This window comes from Saccostrea cucullata, unplaced genomic scaffold (assembly GCF_032062105.1).
Source record: "Saccostrea cucullata isolate Sc308-1 unplaced genomic scaffold, CSIRO_AGI_Scuc_v1 ctg6685, whole genome shotgun sequence".
NCBI classification, from domain to species: Eukaryota; Metazoa; Mollusca; class Bivalvia; order Ostreida; family Ostreidae; genus Saccostrea; species Saccostrea cuccullata.
This window is the reverse complement of record NW_026928257.1, coordinates 1-20,111: the sequence shown is the minus strand read 5'-3', so window position 1 is coordinate 20,111 and position 20,111 is coordinate 1. Positions and strand designations below refer to the sequence as shown.

The 20,111-nt window shown below is 33.4% G+C and overlaps 2 long non-coding RNA genes and 1 pseudogene across 2 annotated transcripts; 1 reads left to right on the top strand and 2 right to left on the bottom strand.

The window, feature by feature from the left end:
* Nucleotides 1–3,636: 3,636 nt before the first annotated feature.
* Nucleotides 3,637–7,382, bottom strand: LOC134276937 (uncharacterized). The gene is made up of 4 exons (XR_009994144.1): nt 7,268–7,382; nt 6,866–6,970; nt 6,381–6,542; nt 3,637–5,129 (listed from the first exon to the last, which is right to left on the bottom strand). It is a non-coding gene; the product is annotated as an uncharacterized LOC134276937 (long non-coding RNA).
* Nucleotides 7,383–8,494: 1,112 nt separating this feature from the next.
* Nucleotides 8,495–9,476, top strand: LOC134276936 (uncharacterized; annotated as a pseudogene).
* Nucleotides 9,477–12,834: 3,358 nt separating this feature from the next.
* On the bottom strand, nt 12,835–15,691 carry LOC134276935 (uncharacterized). The gene is made up of 3 exons (XR_009994143.1): nt 15,608–15,691; nt 14,219–14,358; nt 12,835–13,403 (listed from the first exon to the last, which is right to left on the bottom strand). It is a non-coding gene; the product is annotated as an uncharacterized LOC134276935 (long non-coding RNA).
* Nucleotides 15,692–20,111: the final 4,420 nt, after the last annotated feature.

The window sequence follows — 20,111 nt, the reverse complement described above, 5'->3', positions numbered from 1 at the left end:
TAACACAAAGGTTCTCTGTCAATCTTGCCCACAAATGATTATTGTCAACTTGTACATTAAATGTCAGGGTTTCGAGGCAGTAAAAACGCGATATCTGAAGAAATAATTCATCAATGGACTTGAAAATTAATAGGCTTCGTCCTTTTATACTGCAACACAAGTATGTAAACGCTGAGAAAGGTTAATGCAAAGGCTCTTTGTCAATCTTGCCCACAAGGTAACGAACACACATACATACATACGCACATTCGCGATGCTATATCCCCTCCGCAACTAGTTGCGCGAGGGGATAATTAAACAGTAAGTAAGTCAGAATAAAATTTATTGTCAAAACAAAAACACTATCTGTTTGTCTTTCTGTCTGAGATTGTCCAACTGCTGGCTCAACCTGACTGCATTGGAGAGAGGTCGACTCTAGTTCTGCAATTCTGAACCATCATGAATTTCATCACATTCAATTTCTGCTTGATTGTCATTACCAGTTTCATTTTCTTCATTCTGATTTTCGTTTGATTGAATTTCATCATCACAACTACCCTTAGCTACGGAAAAAAGTAAAATATGTAAATTTAACTACGTAAGATTTCGTTTCATTTTCGAGGAAATTTAGAACAAACCCATTTTTATTTTCATGGATATACTAGACTGTGATATTGCTTGAAACACATGACGATATTCTTTACTTTGTTACTTACTTTCAAAAAAATCTGTTAGGCTCCTGTTGGCTTTACATTTTGTCAAGGTCTTTTTGTATATTTCGAATTGTGGCTCTTTTCTCACATCAGACACATGTCACGTTTCTGCATAGCCATTTGATTTACGTTTTTTTTAGAATTCCGATCCCGTATTTTTGTAAGAATTCCGATCCGACCGAATTTTAAACGCAAATAATTTTAGGGGAACAAGTATATACTGACAAAACGTCAGATATACTCAAGCTGTAGAAAGTCAACTAAGAAATGTCATTTAAATAATGGTAGAAGATGAGGGCTATTGAGTTCAATCTTCTGTTGAATAAAAAAAAACGATCATGAAGCAAAATTCATATATTCAATTTAATTAGAATAAATATAACCAATCGTACTACCTTTTAAGATGAATTCTTGCTTAATCAAGTACATCGATCACAATTTAATAAACATCAGTCCAAATAGCTTGTTACAAGCCTATAGGTAGAGTAGAATCATTTTTCAAAGTGGATTGGGGGGGGGGGGCTCCAAAAATTCCATGTGACTACTGGTTCATCACAGGGGCGTAGCAACAGTCCCCCCCCCCCCACTTTTCCCCGCAACATTACTTATAGCATTGGAAATGTTAATTGAATATCTAGCCCCCCCCCTCCACTATTAGTGATGTACAAAAAAAATAATGAAAATTGGTACTAAAAGTCATTGACATTGAGAAAAGTTGCATATGGATGTGCAACATGTTAAAAAACATGTTTTAAAGAAAAACCAGAAGTCTCTGTCGAGATTGAGGCTCTACTGGTTTGTACTTATGGCAAAGGAAGAGGAAAGTACTTAAGCAGTTGGGAATTGAAACTTAACACTAGCAAAAAAGAGAATAATAATCCTTGAATAAGTTTCTTTATGTTCTTAGTGTAGTCTACTTGCATGCCACATTATATTATAATCAGATTAAAACTGTATATGAAGTAGCAGTTTGAGAGTAACAGCTACAAATTGCTATCTTTTTAAACAAAGGTAATAATGTTCATTGAAGTCAAAAACGGATATAAAGAATTAAGTACCTTAGTAAAGTCTACTTGTGTTCCAAGTTATATTGAAGTCAGACCACAACTGTAGGAGGAGTAGCATTTTGAAAGAAATTTCACAGAAATTTCTATTTTTAGTAACAACGCCTACACTATTAGTCGAGATTAGAAAGTTAAACGAGACTTACCTGGAAGGTGAAGTTTGACTGTAATTTCTTCGACCCAATAGGGTGCCGAGGGATCAAATGAGATGATAAGGTTACCGCGTGATTCATAGATAAGTTAGCGTGGTTCGGAATCAGACGTAAATTCGGTTTCTTTTGTTTCAATTGGAATTAGTTAAAAAGATTTGTGACTTTGTGATAAACATTGTATATGTCAACAACATTTATGTCTTTTATGACATTATATAGCGTATAGACGCATCTTAGAAAAACTGTATATACAGTAAAAATGAGTTTAAACTCGGAGTGTCAGCCTGTTGAAAAGTCCCTCAGTGAACAAAAAGATGAGGGAGAGAAAGACACATTTTTTTAAGCTCTACTGGTCAGAGACCAGAAGAGCTTATGCGATAGTAATGCGTCCGTCTGTCTGTCCGTCTGTCTGTAAACAATTTTTCAAAACACTACTCCTCCTATAGTTTGATCTGATTTCAATATAAATTGGCACAAAAGTAGACTACACTGAGATACATAAAATAGTGCATCAGTTTTGGTCTGATTTCACTTTACTTGGCATACATGTAGATTACACTTATATACATAAGATAGTGCATTGGTTTTTGATTTTGATGAACAGTGTTGCCATGGTTACTAAAAATAGAATTTTCTTTGAAATTCCTTTAAAACACTACTCCTCGTACAGTTTTGGTCTGATTTCAATATTACTTGGCACACATGTAGATTACACTAAGATACATAAAATAGTGCATTGGTTTTTGATTACGATGAATGGTGTTGCCATGGTTACTATAAATAGAATTTTCTTTGAAATTCTTTTATAACGCTAGTCCTCCTACAGTTTTGGCCTGATTTCAGTATTACTTGGCACACAAGTAGACTACACTAAGATACATAAAATAGTGCATCGGTTTTTGATGTCGATGAACAGTGTTGCCATGGTTACTAAAAATAAAATTTTCTTTGAAAATCCTTTATAATGATACGCCTCCTACAGTTTTGATTTGATTTCAATATTACTTGGCACACTAGTAGACTACACTAAGAAAAATTGAATAGTGCATCGGTTTTTGATTTTGTTGAAGGATGTTGCCATTGTTACTAAAAATAGAATACTCTGTGAAATTTCTTTAAAGTGCTACTCCTTCTACAGTTTTGGTTTGATTTCAATATTACATAATACACAAGTAGACTACACTTAGATACATAGAATAGTGCATTTGTTGTTGTTTTTTTTCGATAAATGGTGTTGCCATGGTTACTAAAAATAGAATTTTCTTTGAAATTTCTTTAAAACGCTACTCCTCCTACAGTTTTGGCCTGATTTCAGTATAACTTGGCACACAAGTAGACTACACTAAGATACATAAAATAATGCAACGGTTTTGATTTTGATGAACAGTGTTGCCATAGTTACTAAAAATAGATTTGTCTATGAAATTCCTTTAAAACGCTATACCTTCTACAGGTTTTGGTCTGATGGAAATGGATTCTTTTCTCATCCTTTGTTATAAGAACAAACCAGTAGAGCTACAGTCTCGACAGAGACTTCTGGTTCCGTTATATCCTGATAATGACAACGAGCACACGGCGGGTGTGACCGGTCGGCAGGGGATGCCCACTCCTCCATGGCAACTGAGCCCACCTCTGATGTTTCGGAGGTCCGTGTTTGCTCTGCTCTTATTTTGTATATTTGTTTAACCCTTTCTCTTCCGGCGCATTTTACGTGTTTTTGGAGGCCTTTTGACATGGCATTATTAAATTATTTCTAACTTATTTATCCTAGGTGAAAGCTAGGCATAATGCATACCACTTTGAAGGGAATTTCATAGAGATGATATTTTATGACTATTTAGATGCTCAACCACTGACCTTATTAGTAAAAATTGAGGTCAAAGGTCAATTAAGTGCATAATTTTATGGAATTTTTTGATACTTTTTAATCTTCAAGCTAAATATTAAGTATTATGTATGTTGAAATAGGAAATTTGGGATATACCCACAAAAGAGCATTATACTGTAGTACATGAAACACATAAACTTTTTTTTCAATTCTGCATATAACTACTTAAAAGGGGTTGCTAAGCAACGCAGAATTCTTTAATTTTCGGGCAGAAATTTTCATTTTTTACTCAATCTAGATACATTTATGCATCCCAGCACATATAAAAGTTAGATGTGAGGTCATAAAATAACAACAGACATGCAACAGATAAATTGTCTTAAAGTTTGACCTTATTGGAACTCTTTTAGGAGGTCAAAGGTCAAATAAGTGCAAAAGTTTCATCAATTGTTTTCAACACTTTTCAATATTCTTGCCATAATTTTACACAATGGATGCTGAAATGGAAAATTCTGAATATACTCTCAAGAAGGGATCAGAACTGCAATATCCATGCATCATTTTAGTTCAAATATCTGTTTAATGACCTTTAAGTGGTTGCTAAGCAACAACATTTTAAAGGTTTTGGCTATGTTATTTCACATTGTGGACACATTCTAGACACTTTTTGTATATTTCATATTGTTTGTAAGATATATATTGGCCATAAAGATGAAAGAAAATTTTTGTATTAAAAATTGACCTTGACACTCTTGTTCTTCAGAAGGTCAAGGTCATATCAGTACAGAATTCTGCTTTAAACTGTAAGTAAATATCAATTTTGAAATGCTTCATACATGGATAAATCATCTAATAGTTGACGTAATAAAAATGGCGAACGACAAAATTTGCAAGCAAAGAATTCTGGTCTGCATCTTACAAACCCCTAGCAAAACATGTATACAATCTTTTTGTTAAACAAGAAATCCATTCTCTTGATGCCATTAAAAATAATCTTTATTTTCATGGATTTAATCTAACAAGAAAAAAAAAACTAAATGATTTCATTACAAGATTTTTCTGGTATAACAGCTAGCTTAAGGGTACAATAAAGACTTGACATGTTATCTTGGAGGGAAATAATAATAATAAATAGCATTGGCAATATTTAGCCCAAAACTGTTTAGTCAATAAGTTGAAAATTTGACGCTTATATCCAAATAGACAAATCCAGGTATACTGCAAGATGAATTCCAAATCAGACTGAAATCTTCAACAAAATTTTGAAGAGCACTTTTACTTTGTGTCCACCATTCTTTTATCAACTGTTACTTCTCTGGAAGACTGGAGGAAATTCTTTGACTTGTCCAAGACATTATAATTTGCTTTCAAGTTCAAGTGATCAGCTTCTATCCTGTAAATGATTTAAATATTTTGAAACAGATACATGTCATTGTGTATATGAATTTACATTTATAAATAAAATTAAGAATGCTAAAATTACTACATTTATTTGATTTTCCTTTTAAAATTAAGATTGCATCTATTGTGTGATTCAAGTAGTTAAATGATATTGTTAAGTCAATGTATCAGGACTGATAATTCAACAACCTTGTAGTAAACCATTATGGTAAAATTACTGAACTAAAACAAATAGCATGTATGGGAATCTGACTTAAGCCAGACCTCTGTTTACGCTATCGCAACATATAAAAAAAATCTGGCAGTGGATGGAAGATCTAATTTTAATTAGATTGCTATGAAAGCCATGAAAGGACACAGCAATTTTTCAAAAAAGTAAAAAATGAGATCTCAAATTAGACAATCCAATTCCACGGATACTAAATCATTCCCTCGATTTATAATTCGAGATCTCGAATTACACAATCCGATGTTACAGATTACTAATTCACCCCCTTGATTCATAATTTGAGATCTCGAATTACATACTAGTAATTCGTTTTCACAGATTAATAATTCGAGATTTGTTACAACGTCAGTCCTATGATTTTGGCAATCTGTGCTCTTGAATTTTATTACATATATGTACAGATACATCCAACCATTTTAATCAATTAGTGCGTTCACTTCTTTTTATATAGTTTCAGCAACCGGTCATTTCCAACCTCTTTCATAACTAATTCAACGTATATTTATTTTAGAAATATTATGATTACACAGGACCCACATTCACTTTACTATATCGGACTTTCAATTATCTTAATATACACATAACACAAAAACCTCTAAGATTTTTTGTTGTACAAATATCAGTGCTATCATATGGATTTGAAAATGTTCATGTATTTTTCTCATTTTGGACCATAATATGTAATAAAAGGTTGGATGTAAAATACTACAATATTCTATTCTTTAAACATGTATTACCATATCCGATATGTACAGATAAATAATTTTAATGAAATCATGGGAAGGGTTTACATTCCGAGGGAACATATCATTTAAACTAAGAGAATGAATTATGCAATCTGAGATAATGGATTGTGTAATTTGAGGGAAGATAATCTGTGAGAATATGAATTGGCAATTTGTTATAACAGATTGTCAATCCGAGAGAATGGGATTGTGTAAATCTAGAACTCGGTTTACTTTTATAAATTTTTAAAAATTCTATGTCCCTTCATGGCTTTCATAGATTGCATACCTGCATGGCTGCCAGGGTTGTAAAAAGAAGGGAGACAATAGACTGCAATGTTACTTCAGAGCAAAATTCCTGGGGCAAGGCTGTTCGTGAGCATGGGAGTGTTGATAAACCATCCAGTGAGTTGACCACCCATATATATGATGTACGATAATTGGAAAGTGTCTGAAAAAATGAGAAAATGGAAATTCTAACCACAAACTTTATGCAGATTGGAAATACAACTGCAGTCTATAAAAACAGCTTGTTTCATATCTCGGCATTCATTCAAATAGATATTAGTAATTACGTGTTTAAATAATGTGTTTGTATGAATAATCAAGCATCATAAGTATTATGTGTTTCAAACACTTATTTTTCAAAATATAAATCAAATGTTTATAAACTTGTATGAATGCTATATCATGAGAATGACACAAATGAAATTTGACTTTAATTTTTGAAATTTTAGAAATACAGAAATTTTCAACAACAAAACAAAAATTTACCTGTTCATTGGTGTCCTTACATATTAATTGGCATTCGTAGTTCATGGTGGGCTTAGCAAGTGGGTATTCACAGATGAAAGTATTGTTGCATATGGTGCCAGCACCCTAAAAATTCAAAGTGAAAGTGGTATATATACACACTGGAACACACATACTGAAAACAACTATCAGTCTATTTAATATTATGGCAACTTTGATTTTACTTTGAACTTACGAGTGTTTGTCAATACAGAGACATATAAAACCTTCAAAAGCAACACAAAATTGGCTGAACAATACGAAATACCCACACTGAAATATGAAGATCTAGTACATGTAGATGTCTACATTTAGTTTTCTTTTGAACGTGAACTAATTGCGTTTTAAACTTAAACTATTCAGTCAATATACACGTATTCTCACCTGCTAATACCAAAGGATGTCCGTATTATTTGATTCATTGATGTGATGATCTTCGTCGTGAAATAATCATGAAAAATGACGTTCAGATTTCGGATCACCATCATGTTGTTTGTTTACTGCTACCACAGCGGAAACACGTGGTTATCTCAATTCGTATCAACTCATACAGTGATGAGTCGTATTTATTTATAAATGCAAATTCTTGTATTGTTAAATTTCGTGCCATGTAGATCTAATTAATTTGCAAATTAAGTATACAATATAACAAGATACAACTATATTAAAATCTGGGTTTTTTTTGAGTAAAGATCGACGTTTAGGGAATCTACAATTTTTCTCAACATTGTACATCACTACATGAAATTTTCATCTTTACATGTGGATGAATAAATTGACATTTCATTTCACACAAAGGCAGAAAGATAGTATATATAATTTTTTTTAAATGTATTTTTGTATCATGCATTTATTTCAGTAAATATATATATATTTAAATGGTCAAAAAGTCTTATAAAAGAATTTGTTGTTTCGAGTAAGACGCAACAATATCGACCTTGACGTTACATGGTAAATATGACCGATTTTTCCATAAAAACTATGCGAAGGTCACAAATTCAAATTATCGTAATTAAGAAAATACTGAGCGTAAGAAGGCCTGTAAGGGTTTGTTGGAAAGGAAATTTTCTCCACTTTTACCAGCTTTATTTTGTTTTCCCTATTTCAATACAGAAATAAACGTAAAACTGAGCTTTGTTTAAACATTACGAATAAAACCGAGAAAAAACACATAACTGCAAGAAAATTATGGTTTTTAAAATATTCCTCAAAGAAATAATAATAATTTTTATATATTTTAAAAGAAGAGAAAATATGCTTTAAGAATATACCATGCTTTCTTTATAAAGTTAAACAGGAAAAAATTGTCAATCGTCTGGAAAATCGGCAATCGCTTTGGAAATTACGCCATTTTCAAAAAGTCACGTTTGTCTTTACAACGTAAAATCGATTAAATACCGACAATCAAGACATAATCTTTTTAGATATTCTAAAAGTAGAGAAAATTTCCAAAAAGATGATATATAGTTTATATACCTTCATGCTACCATTAAATAGATACGAAGATCTTATTTTCGCAAAGTCGTGTTTTAACGCGCCACCGGTCAATTTGACCGGTACGGAAGTGAAGGGGTTAATGGACGTTGAGATTGAATACTGTTCGTTATTTCCATATCCATCATCAATATGATGAAGGAGATGCAAAAGAACATTTTGTCACTTACAACTACTGTGAGCGAGTTACAAGAGAACGAAGCGCAAGATCCAAGAATCGGATGAAAAACCTTGTACATCTAAGTCGCGCGTAGAATTAAGTGACGTTTCTGATGAAGAGAGAGACGAGTTTAATGACATTTTAAATGAGACAAATGAAGACATGAACACTGATTGTGATCATTTGCTTGATGTGCTGGCCGAATGTTTTGGCTCAGAGGATAAGTGTGGCGAAGCAATACACGAAAAACTCGCCAAAGTAACAAATGATGGCGTTCGAACGGTGGTAGACTCTGACAAAATAAAGGAAGTGAGCGACAAATATAACCGACCTAAAAATGTGCAGAATCTTGTCACTCCAAAATTAAATGAGGAAATCCGAGCTCATTTGAGCCGCAAAGTCCAAGGCCGAGACATTCGGATACAAAGAACCCAGACACTTGTCGGAAAAGCCATTGTCCCGCAACTACAACAAATTAATTTGCTGCTAATTAAATGCAAAACAAAAAGGAGAGACACCCTCCACGAAAAAGCTCACTACCTTAACAATGGACAGTCTGAAACTTATGACTTATGTCTATTGCGACCTGTCAAACAGGAGAAGAGAACTTATCATTTAACCCGAGAAGAACGAAGAATTCCGGGCATTGTGTTCTAACGAATATCCTGTCACCGACAATTTGTTTGGTGACGACCTTGGCAAAAAAGTTGAGGACATCTTAAAGGCCAACAAAGTGGGATCCAAAATATCGGGATTTAACAAGTTTGACGAGCGCGGAAATCATAACCGCAAACAGCATGGACACATGCAGAAATCATCCAATTATGGAAACTACAAGGCCAGTAATTTTTTAGGCCAACGCTGGGGATCAAACTACAAAAAGAGAACTGCTCCAGCAAACAAACAGAGGAAGCAATAGCCCCTACAGAACATGCAGATAGAAATGTGAGTAGATTTCAAAACACTTCTGAAAATTTTTCAGCGGGAAAAATATCCAACTATTTTGGAAATTGGAGCTTAATAACGAGTGACACTAATATTCTTTGCTTTGTTAATGGCTACTCGATTGAATTTGACTCAGATCCCTCACAGACTTTTATTCCAAAACCAATCAAATTTAACAACACAGATTCAGTTATAATAGACAATGAAATTGGTGAGCTTTTAAAAAAGGGAATTATTGAACTTGTCACTACAGGTGATGACAATGATGAATTTATATCAAACATTTTTGTGAGACCACAGAAAAATGGAAAATTTAGAGTAATTCTCAATTTAAAACAATTAAACCAATTTATAGAATATCAACATTTCAAAATGGAAACATTTACGGCAGCCTTAGGACTTGTGTCGGAAAATTGTTTTTTCGGTTCATGTCCTGTTGATGAAAACGATAGAAAATTTCTAAGATTTTATTGGAAGGGATCAAAATATCAGTACACGTGTCTTGCAATGGGATTAGCATCAGCCCCGAGAATTTTTACTAAAATGATGAAACCGGCTTTTTCTACCTTAAGGAAACAAAGACACACCAATGTAGCTTACATTGACGATTCGTTATTAATCAGTAAAACATATTATGAGTGTAAGGATAATATTTCAGAACAGGAAATCTTCTTGATAGTCTTGGGTTGACAATTAACATTGAGAAATCTGTGTTTACACCAATTAAAATCTATTCAGTTCCTTGGATTTGTGATAAATTCTGAATTAATGTCAGTTACTTTAACTAAGGAGCGTGCTGATTCGATAAGAGAAAAATGCCAAGAAATCCTTAATCTGCATAAAGTAACGATAAGAGAGTTGTCACAGTTAATTGGCATATTAGTGTCAGGTGAACCCGGGGTCCTTTATGCACCACTATACTACAAAGTGCTAGAAATCGAAAAAGATAAATTTTTAAAAGCAAATGCCGGCAATTTTGAGGCAAAAATTTATATATCTGGGACAAGCAAAGAAACTATTGAATGGTGGATCAAAAATGTCAATACATTTCCGCGACTCCTTAACATTGAAAATCCCAGTGTAGCTACAAAAACAGATAGTTCTCTAACGGGCTGGGGTGCTTTCAATGAAACTACCGGAGAGGGATGTCAAGGAGAATGGTCAGAAGAAGAAAAAGAACATCATATTAACTACTTAGAACTCAAAGCAGGATTTATTGCGCTAACAAAGTTTTGTAATGATTTTCATGATAGTCGTGTTAAACTCTATATGGACAACACAGTAGCGGTCACATACATTTCCAAAACGGGTGGAAAGATTGAGTCACTAAACAACCTCACAATAAATATCTGGGAATTTTGCATGAGTAGAGATATATGGCTTTCGGCAAATCACATTGCAGGCTCAGAAAACACGGAAGCGGATTACTTATCCCGTCAGAAAAATGATGACTTAGAATGGATGTTGGACAAACAAATATTTCTTAAAATTGAGAAAAAAATTGGGAAATGCGACGTTGATATGTTTGCGTCAAAAAACAATTTTCAGTTCAAACCTTATGTTTCCTTTCGACCAGATAAAGATGCAAGAGCAATTGATGCATTTAGTCTTAATTGGAGTGATTTAATGTGCTATATATTCTCTCCTTTCAGTGTGATAGGGACTGTTCTTCAAAAGATAATGACCGACAGAGGGGAGGCGATATTAATTGCACCAATATGGCCGACCCAGCATTGGTTTCCGCGCCTACTGCAATTAATATGCATGGACAGCTACCTGCTACCTCACAATCACAATCTTTTGTTAATGCTGGGAAAGCCCCACCCGCTGCGGAAAATGACTTGGCGTCTTCCGTGTGTCAGGGAATCTTTCCAAAGTGAAGGATTATCAAATGAAACTCAGGCCATTTTGCTATCTTCCTGGCGAGAATCAACTCAAAAACAGTATAGGACGTATATCAAAAATGGGTGTCATTTTGTAATCAAAGAGAAATTAATATTTTTGAAACAACTGTAAATAATGTTTTATCCTTTTTAACAGATTTGTTTAAATCAGGAATTGGTTATAGTTGTTTAACCCTTTCTCTACCGGCACATTTTCAGCGTTTTTGCAAACCTTTTGACATATCCTTATAAATCAATTTATAACTTTTTTATTCAAAGAGTAATCTAGGTATAATATATACCATTCTGTAGGGAATTTTCTGGAGATGATATTTCATAACTATGTAGGTACCTCACGACTGACCTTGCTAGTGGAAATTGAGGTCAAAGGTCAAATTATTGCAGAATTTTATTGCATTTTTTGACACATTTTAATTTTCAAGTTAAAAATTAATAGTGATACACACTGAAATAGGAAATTCAGAATAAACCCACAAAAGGGCATTATCCTGTACTACATTAATCACATAAACTTTTTTTTCAATTCTGCAATTAATGACTTTAAAGAGGTTGCTAAGCAACACAGTATTTCTTGTTTTTTGCTCATCCCACACACATTTATGCATTCCATTACATTGTATAGTCAAATGTAGGGTAATGATACTGAAATAATATACATCAGATAATTGTCTGAAAGTTTGACCTTATCAGATTCATTTTTTTTGGAGGTCAAAGGTCAAATAAGTGCATAATTTTAGAATTTTTTCCCAAAACTTTTCATCTTTCTTCCTAAAATTTGTAACATTGGATGCTAAAGAAGAAAATTCTGAATTTACTCTTTCGAAGGCATCAAACTGTATTGCAATATCCACATATTATTTTTGTTCAAATTTGTGTTAAATGACCTTTAAATGGTTGCTAAGCAACAACAATATTCAATTTTTTGGCGTTATAGGTTTCATACTTCTTATTCTAGACAGTTTTCCATAGTATCGTTTGTAAGATATAAGGTCAAAAATAATGTATAAAACATCCAACAAATAATTGTCTTAAGTATTGACCCTAAAATTTCTGTCCTTTGGGGTCAAGGTCATATCAGTACAGAAATCTGCCTTAAATTGTATGTATATATCAAATTTGAAATGCTTCAATTATTATGGACATATTGTTCAATAACTGACACATAAAATTGTAAACAACAAAATTAACAGAGACATCACAAATTAAGTGAATAGTTTTGTTTTACTTTGTTTTTTCTTTTTTTTTCAAATCTTGGTTGTCATTCAAAAAATATATCTCTGACTTAAATAAACTGGAACAAAATTTGTAAAATATGTTCTCAAGTATTTCAATCTTAGTGACATATACTATTAAAATCATATTAAGGTAAACATGTATTGCAACCATTATCATTTTTTAATTACACAAAAAAGAATTTATTTTGTCATTTTCAAAAACTTAGTCAAAAACTTAGTCAAACACATTCTTTGTCATCTAGAATACATTGTAAAAGAAAACATTTACAATTTTTCTTTTCTTACAAGAATTATTTTACATTTTCAAGTCTATACTGGGTCACTTGTTAAAACAACTTTTGTCATTTTATAAGCATATGAAAAAACAGCAAAGATGGACAAGCACAGAACTTCAGATACAATCTTTCACTCATCCAGTTTATGTGGCATACAATGACTGAATTTCAGTATCCAAGGATTTCTTTAGTATTTGCTACTCTTCTCACAAACCCTTGACTTATGCTGTCAAAAGTCAGAATTCCTTATATCACATGACATGATCTTGAATAACCACTTGCATCATTGATAGAAATAAAGAGCATTCCTAAAAGTGAAGTGTTCGGCAAAAAATAATTAACAAGCAGATAGGCTTATTTGCTAGTAAGTTTGCAGGTTTTTATCTCTAACTTTAGATTCCAGATTTCATTATGTGCACATCATCTTCATGTTGAATGAACTCTCTGCCATCTCTCTGAAAGACTGAGGGAACTCCTTTGATTTGACCAAGGCATGATCAGTTTCTTCTGTAACAAATTTTTAAAAAAGTTTTGAAAAAGCTTTTCTAATCGAATATGTAGTTTTAATCAGATAATTCAGTTTATACAGAAATCTACAATTGGCAAATTGATATAACATTGTTAAAAAGTCTTTATAAAGCATATCATATATATTATATTATGTATGTCATATTTTGTCATACTTGTAGTTAAATGGTTTGGGGAAGTCAATGTATTATGACTGAAATTATGCAAGCCTTATACTAAACAATCAAGGTTAATCAATTATAAATTTTAAAAAATTTAAAAAATAGCATAGTTTACCATTATTTTATCAAATTCATGAAGTATCCTTTTTAGTTTCTGTTGTCAGGGTTGTTAAGAGAAAGGGCATGTTGGACTGAAAACTTTTATTTCAGAGAAAAATCCCTTGGACAAGGTGTTTATATATATGGGCTTGTTTGTATGTTATTAAATGTCTCTCTCAAGAATTTCTCTCTCAGATGGAGATGCCACCACTTGTCGGTGGACAAATGCAAATTTTGTTCTATACTCGGCACTTACACCTTGAGCTGTGAGGTATCTTTTTCATGCCAGCACCTACTGCGACAAGGGACCTTAATTGGGTTATATAAGTATAATATAAGATAAGATATAATTATAGTGTCTGATCAGAGGAACAGGTCTCCATGTCTAATAGTGAGATTCGAACATGCGATGTAAGGATCAACTCCTTACTTCGTGACTATAGGGCAGAAGCTCTAACCACTGCGCCAGTCCGGCTACTCATGTACCTGGGAGTGTTGACTAATAGCCGTCCAGTGGCAATGAGGAATTTTGACTGCAATTAAAATGGACTTACTAATAACTAAGCACCTATGTCCTCCACATCATGGTCTTTTCTGTGCATGGTGGCCATTAGCAAGTGGGTCTTCATAGATGAAAGTTCTGAAGCCTAAATGGTACCAGCACACTACACGTGCTAAAAAAAATTATGCGTTTGTGTTAATTATCTCATGTTTCATTTTAATTTGAATGTACTTAGAGGTGGTCAAGAAAACTTACCATGCCACTTCAAAAACAACACAAAAATAAGTCAACTTATTCGAATCCATCATCACAAAACACGGTTTGGATGTTCAGGCCCACAATACAAAAATTGATTTGTTTGATGTACTCTGACAGGTCCGGCACAAAGTCTTGATTATACTATATAGCAAGCTATATAGCTTGATTAAGCTATATAGCTTGATTAAGCTATATAGCTTGATTAAGCTATATAGCTTGATTTAGCTATATAGCTTTATTAAGCTATTCAGAATAGCTTAATTAAGCTATTTTATCACAATTTTTTTCTCAAATGATTTATTTTTTCATTATGTGTAAAAAGTCGCACCTTGTTGCAGTGGAAATATTAAACTTTGAACTCTTCTGAATACAATGCATGTAAAAATCACTCACCAAATTGTGTCTCCTTGAGAGACTTTGTACTCAATTTTTTTTTAAAGTTTGGGGGCTATTAATGAGTGACCACACAATTATTTCTTGAATGAAATTATACAGGAGGTCAGTTATGGCCAACAGGATAACTGATTGGTAACTGTTGCACACAATGAGAAGCAATCATACTTATCCACGCCAATAATTTTTTCAGCACTGTAAACTTTTATTTTTCTTTTTAAATTTACTAAAATTGTTTCATTTTAAAGCAAAGATGTATAATTTCTATAGGATGCTTTTTGACTGAAAGTTTTTAGAAGAATGAACTTGTGTACCTAACAAACATGTCAAATGAGTACTGCTAAGAAATCTGTGATTTCATGACAGTTATCAATTTTTCAGCAGTGTAAACTTCACGAAAATTAACCATCTACCTCCCATCTTAAAAATGTGGATCGGAAGGGACGGAGTACATCGAACAAAAATATTTTATTGATCAGTCAACACGTTAACACAGTATTCAGATTCCATATTGAGAAAACAGTGACATCTTATTGTAAACAATTTTGTCAAAAAAGAGTTTTTGTGAGAGTTTTTTGAAAGAACCGAAAAGTATCATTTTGGGGATACCGACGATGTCAAACCAGCGAACGGCTTCATGTCACATGAACATGTGTAGCCAGGGTCCAGTCTACTACTATAGTATATATAGGTCCTTGGTAGTCTATAATGTCTTTTCATTTCAGTCAATGTACTCTAAAATACTTTTAAACTTTTCAATCAATACTTACTCACATCTAATGCCAAATAAAAGACCCGTCATATCTGATGAATTGACGTGTTCTCCATCGTAAAATAATCATGAAAATCCATGCTGTTCAGGCTGTTTTTGTTTTCCTCAAATTCCTGCTACAGCGGAAACACGTGTGAATCTCGAATGAAATCAACTCATACCGTAATGAGTCGTGTAAATGCGAGATTTTGTATTAAATCATTGTGTTTCAAAGTTTTATTTAAATTTCATGTCAGTATATGTTTAATTGTATTTTATATTAAGAATATATTTTAAAGCAAACAGCAATAAATCTTTCTTTTTTTTTTTGGACGTAGACCTTTAGGAATCAAACATTTTTTTTTTATAAACACTGAATAAACTTATTGCACATTGCATAAATAAACAAAAATACATATGAACTATATTTCTCTAAAGATGTAAAGATAATTACTGTTATTTTAAACCATTTTTTAATAATGCATCTATTTAAATTTAATTAAATATAGTAGTACATGTACTAAACATGTTGTTCCGAATGAGGCGCAACTAAAACGACCTTGACGTTAAATATTGACGACATTCAAATTTTCTACAAAAATTACGCGGAGGTTCAAAATTCAAACTATGGTATTTCAGAATATACCGAAAATAAAGAGACCAATGAGGGCTTGTTGAAATGGAAATTTTCTCTACTTTTACCAGCTGTATTTTGTTTTCCCTATTTCAACACAGAAATAAAGGTAAAAGTGCGTTTAATTTAAATATTACGAATAAAACCCCGAAAAATCACATGCGTTGAAGAAAATTCTTGTTTTAACAAAATATTTAAAAGTAAAAGCATAATTTTTACATATTTTAAAAGCAGAGAAAATATCCTTTTTAAATATATTAATTTTATTTAAATGATTTAATCAGGAAAAAATATACCTATCGTCAGGATATTCGTCCTTGCTTTGGAAAATTGCGTCATTTTCAAAAAGTCATGAATGTATTCAAAACGTAAAATCTATTCATTACCGATTAATAAGACTCAAAATTTTTACAGGGTCTGAAAGTAGAGATAATTTACTAAAAGATGATATATAATTTATATACCTTCATGCTATTATTAAAAATATACAGAGGTCCTGTTATCGCGATGTCGTGTTTTAACGCGCTATCGGTCATATTGACCGGTGCGGTAGAGAAGGGGTTAAATAGCGCTAGATGCGCATTATCTTCATTTTGCAATTAAATAATGAATTGAATATAGGCACTCACCCTTTAATCCGCAGATTTATGAAAAGTGTATTTGTGTTGAGACCCACATTACCTAGATATAATGTGACCTGGGATGTGAATGTTGTGTTGAATTATTTGAAATCTTTATCTCCATTGCCCTCTTTGTCATTGTTACAATTATCACAGAAATTATTGATGTTATTAGCACTATTGTGGACAAACACTTCATCTTATTGATGTAAGAAACATTTACATTACTGCAGATTATGTGAAAGTAACAATTGGTGATTACTTAAAACTTCGAATTCAAAAAGGCATCTCGGAGAACTGAATTTTTCCAGTTATAGCATAAACGCGGATTTATGTGTTGTCATTACAATGAAACATTATCTTGAGCGTACGGAACCTTTGCGGGCCTCAGTAACAACTCTGTTTATTACATCACAAAGGCCCCATAAACCCGTGTCTAGAGACACTATCGGCCGATGGTTGAAAACTGTGTTGCAGAATTCTGGTATCGATGTCAAGATGTTCAAGCCTCACAGTACGAGATCAGCTTCCGCCAGCACAGCATGCGCGCTTAGAATTCCAATGGATACAATTATCCGAACAGTTGGCAGGACAAAAGAATCTGTGTTCAGGAAGTATTTTAACAAACCTGTTAGTTTAGATGTAGAGATGAGCAAAAGGCTCTTAGATAACTGTAAATGAAAGTCATATACTGTTGTAAAAAGGTTTTGATCATTGACTGTATTCTCGATATAAACTATCAGAAATAGTAAATATTAGTTAGTGTTATTTTCTGTATAGTACCAACAAAATTTGAATTCTATCTCTAAAGTCTCATTTGAGATAGAGGCACCCTAGGGGAGAAGAAATTAGAAAGTTAAACGAGACTTACCTGGAAGGTGAAGTTTGACTGTAATTTCTTCGACCCAATAGGGTGCCGAGGGATCAAATGCCCAACCCATAAATTCAAAATGTTTTACTTAAAACAAAACAGAAGAATATTTTAATTACCCCACCCTAGAAATTTCTTGATAAACGAATCCAAATTTTTGTGCTCTGAAGTATGAACCACGCGGTAACCTTATCATCTCATTTGATCCCTCGGCACCCTATTGGGTCGAAGAAATTACAGTCAAACTTCACCTTCCAGGTAAGTCTCGTTTGAATTTCTAATTTGATTTTATGATTTGTTCAGACTTTTGAGCATGATGCATCGATCTAATTTACTAGGGAATGTGCAAGTTCTACGCTGTCCACATAAATAAAGGACATTGTTGTATCCTATAAGGAGATGGGGAAGAGAACTTTCGTGAGGGGCGGACTATATCAGTGTTAATGAAGTGATTATTCTATTAACGAGGCTCGGGGGTGGCAGCCATTTTTAGACTATTTTAATCTCCTTTAAAAGGAGAGCTCCATATAAAGATGAATTTTTTCTTCGTCAAATGATAGTTCACAGCTAAAGATACCGTATCTGAAAAAATAAGTTAAATCTGGTGGTTAATTTAGGATTAATTTGTTGACCCTCCAGCCTCCTTAACTAATTGCTGTGACCAAATATGTAATTCCCCACTTAAAAAAGTTGTGTACACTGAGTATCTGACAGTAGCTTTCACCATCTTGGCTCCGAGATCTTTATAATTGAACTTTTTGATGTACCATTGTTTGTTTGATACCTTTGCTGTGACTTTTTAATAAAACTATAAACTTACAAAAGTATTCTGAATCCAAACACATTAGTTAAATGTTATATATCGGATTAATTGGTGCCCGTGACCAGGACAAGAACGAGAAGTCTCGAAACGCAGAAAAGTGAGAAGAAACCCCTACAAGACGAGATGAAGGAATTAAAGAAACGAGGAATCCTCAATCCACCTTCTAGAATTTACACCTATAATAAGACCACAAAATTTCTGATCAAGCGTGGACTCAGCGAAGAAGAAGCGGACCAGCAGGCCACTGGGATCGCTTATGCGACACACTTCTTCGCCAGTGTCTCAGAAATTAGAAAGGAGTTGATACGAATCATAATCAAAGAAACATCAAGATTTCTGGAGGCCAAATCATTGTCCTTGATATCTGTCAAGGACAAAAGGAGAATGAACGACACAATCGGTTGGCTGGCCAGAGGTATGATGGACTATTCTACAAATGAGGAAGAAGCAGTCCGGATGGCTTTGGACTTGGCTGGGGTTGCCATCATCGAGGATGAAAGCGAAGAGTGATTGATGTGCGTGGAGTAAAGAAATTGGGTCCTCTGTTATATAACGATTTAATCGGGTCATATTACATAGTGTGCATTACGGAACTGTGTGATGACTAACTAAATCGTTTGTTATTAACGTGAACTTTGAAGACAGTTCTGTAAATTATATAAAACCAAAGCAAAAGTACATTTATATATAAATGAGTGTGGTCAATTCAATTAAAATGCTATGTGTTTACGGAATTTTTCAATGTAAAATAAAAGATAATAAATAAATGTCCAAAGAAATATTTTCTTATTGTTATTTGCAGGTTTATGGATACAAAACCACCTATAATACCTGCTAAACCCTTTAAATTAAAAAAAAATATGCGAATTTCACCTTTATGGACGTATTCGTTGGAACGGGAAAAACAACTTCAGGCTGTATGGAAAATACTTTAGGCCTCTCAACACCTCAAAGTGCATTGATTATTTGCGTGATTTATATGAATATCATCAGTGTCATTAATTGAACATCACTAGTTCTACAGTAAGTAGCATGTCTGGATGGTGTTTCTTCCGACATCTCTGTTATGATATCAGTGGACGTGGGGTGTATACACGTTCCCGATAATATATAGCACATCTCGCACTAGCTTGGTCGTGCATTTGTCTTGTCTTGTCTGTCGGTAGAGTTTTTTTCCTCCTCTCCTCCATTTCTGCCGGACATTGTTCATTTACCAGGATGTAACATCCATGGAGTCTATGTGGCGCTTTGATTCTGATGTATTCCCGGTCCTTGAAATACCTGAATTTTGCTACAATATTTCTAGGGTTTTCACTGAATTCTCTGAATTTTCCCATTCTGTGGACCTGTTCAAATGAAAGTTCGCAATCAAGCCTAAATTTCTCCCGAAGGAAAAGTTGCAGGACCTCTTCTGTGTCCTCTCCTTTCTGTTCTGGAATGCCTGAAAACACTAGATTGTCTTTCATGGATCAGGCTTTTAAGTCGATGATAGAGTCTCCAATTTCTGCATGTTCTTTATTTAACAATTGAGGTAATAAGCGTGCCGACACGAATAGATCGTTATGAGGTCAAGGT